This window comes from Macadamia integrifolia, unplaced genomic scaffold, assembly GCF_013358625.1.
Source record: "Macadamia integrifolia cultivar HAES 741 unplaced genomic scaffold, SCU_Mint_v3 scaffold_259A, whole genome shotgun sequence".
Lineage (NCBI taxonomy): Eukaryota > Viridiplantae > Streptophyta > Magnoliopsida > Proteales > Proteaceae > Macadamia > Macadamia integrifolia.
Genome location: NW_024870657.1, coordinates 54,259 through 57,259, shown reverse-complemented (window position 1 = coordinate 57,259; position 3,001 = coordinate 54,259).

The window sequence follows — 3,001 nt, the reverse complement described above, 5'->3', positions numbered from 1 at the left end:
AGTGTTGAATAAAAGGCCCGATGACTTGAAAAAATGACACTCCTTGGGCCAATCCTAAACACTCTCTTATTAATGGTGTTTGGATGGTTTTCATCCCCAAAAGATTAAGTCAATATCTTTGGGCCTCTCGTTGGATTAAGCGGTCTTAGAATCAAGGTAGTAAGGATTATTCCCTATTGAATATATTGTTAAGTTTGTTTTGAATTTTTGATCCGTTTTGAAGTTTGATACGATTCGACATATTTTAGTGACGATCAGAATGGAAAGTTTTCTGAGATTTGTGATAGAAGTAGAGGGGTTGGATGTACTGTTGTTTTGTTGAGAAAAGTCTTTGTATTTTGAAGGTTTATAGAGCTAGGGTTTCAGAACGAGTTTTCTCACCACTGCTTGGGTGTAATCTCTTTTCTACATAATGAAACATCTTCTTCTTCGCTCGAGGACATAGCACACCACCTTGGTGTGTGAACCTCGTTAAATCTCTATGTCATGTGAATCTTTTGTCTATTTATTTTCATATTTCTTGGTGTTTGATCTAACATAAATATACTTTAAAAGTGGAAAGAGTCTTAACCACTGATCAATTAATCCAGCAAGTTTGAAGGAAAGATTGTAGATGCAATGGGTGATTTAAAATCGTTCGAAGCGCTCAACTTATCGAGGAATAGCCTTATATATAGATAAAAATTGGATTTCTACTTGTCACTATCGTAGGTGATAAATAGTTTGTCATGTCTCTTATTTGCCCTTTGCCTAATGCAGAGATGCGGTTCTAGTAGTGGGCAAGGGAGGGAATTTTGGAAAAACTGAGAAGTATAGGTTCAGCCGTTCAGTCGTTCAGTCTTGATCTTTCAAGCTCTCAAGCACGTTTTAAAAAATCGGGAATTGGATTCGTTAATCTGTGATCAATCCAGTTGATTGAAGCCGATTCCTGTGGATGATAGCCCATTTCTGATAGATTCCTGCCGATTTGTATTAGAATCAGCAGTGATCGATTCGACCTTGGATTCCATTTTTTAAATCTTGCAGGCGGCTAAGGCATGAAATTTGAATGTTGTTCCTTGCTAAAGAATAATGATCCCATCCCAGTTTCATATACGGAAACTAGGGTTTAAATTCTTTCCCAACTTTCACCGATTCTGGCCGATTCTCAATCCTAATTCCTAGTTTTTAAACCTTGTTTGGACCAAGGTGAGGCCCTAGGATAATAATCCCATCCCAGGATCTTTTGTTGCAAATCTGAGTCTAACCCCTAGAATTGGTCCTCATATAAAATAAAAAAAATGGAGAGTTTTTAAGGTTTTGGGTGTGAATCGGTTGTGATGGATTGGTCTGAATTGTAATCAATCACGATCTGAATCAGTCAATTTACTGTTTCGATTTCCAATTCCTGAAGCCATGTTTTCACAAAATAACATCTAGGCGTTCTGGAATGGACCATGTTTTCTCCAAACAACATCTGGACATTCTGGACATTCTGGAATGGAAGTTATGATTTAATTGAGAACCATCCTATATTTGAGTGGCCCATCTTCTTCTGTCTATATTTTTCGGCTCCAGTTGGTATCGTTTCTGTTCTAGAAACGATGTTTCTGTGTCAAAAACAAAAATTTCAGTTTTTGTGTCAAAATGCTATTTTTAAACGAAAAAAAGGTGTTTCAAAATTTCAGATTTATATCGGGAACGATAGTTCTTTTTTTTTTGTAAAATGGAACGAAACTGAGAAGGGAGTTCCGTCCAATCTCATTTTTTCATTTTTTTTCCCACTTTTTGTTCAAAAAAAAAAAAAAAAAAAACAGAAATAGACCATAAAAGCACCAAACACTTTATTCTGTTTTTTCGTTCCAATAGAACAAAAAAACTTCAAAAATGTTTCTTTAGAACGATACCAAATGGAGCCGTTTGCTGTCATAAGTTTAATTTCTAGTTAAATCATATTCTCATTCCACACGGTGAAGACTCCTATTCCCGCATAAGAAACGAAAGTGAATTGACATTTATGTCACATAGTCGTTATCAATTGACTCAGTCTCCTATAAAAGTAATCTCATGTCATACGGTGATGGCACTCATCTTCTTGAAGACTTTGATTTGCATAAGATGCTCAGAGCCTCGTTTGTTTCTTTCATGATAGGCTAATGGGAGCAGGGTTTACCATTCTTATCAAGGTATAAGACCCAAAGATAAGGGATTTTTATGTCACAGTTTCGCTATCAACTGACTTAGGGCCGTTTGATTTTGTTTCCAGAAACAGTTTTTCTTTTTCTCTATACTCAAAAACAAAAAAACACCCCAAAAACCGTTTGGCCTTTCTGTTTCGTTTTACTGCCCATTTGATTTTGTTTCCAGAAATAGTTTTTCTATCTTTTTGTGCTCAAAAACAAAAAAAACACCCCAAAAACCGTTTGGTCTTTCTGTTTCTTTTTACTTGTTTTTGAAACAGAAATAGAAATTTATGCCTATTTCTGTGTTTGGAAACATGAATAGAGAAACAAGTTAGACTTGTTTTTCTATTTCTAGAAACAAGTGGGAGCGACTAAAATTGTGAAAAACCCAATACTTCACTCGACCTACCTAAATCCCAACCCATTGTTGAAACTTCTTGCCATCCAGATGTTGCGATTCCAACTTGGTTGTGCAAAGCTCACAGTTTCGGATTGTCTTCATCCTTTTGAAGCTCATCTCCATTAAGCATACCTACAACTCCAATGTAATGCCTTCACTCGTGAGTTGCATTCCTACAGTCTCGTGCCTTTACTAATGTCTTGAACTTGACTACACTGTTGAAAACGTTTCGGGAAACGGAAAAATCAAACAATTTTTTGTAATTCCAAAAATTATTTCTTAGAACAGAAATGGTTTTTGTCATTTATGCTATTTCTAGACACAAAAACATGGGAGAAACAAAATCAAACGGGCCCTAATTGCCTGTGAAAGTAATCATACTTAATATATTGATGAACTTTTTTTTTCTTCTTTTTTTTTTTTTAAATAAATATATATA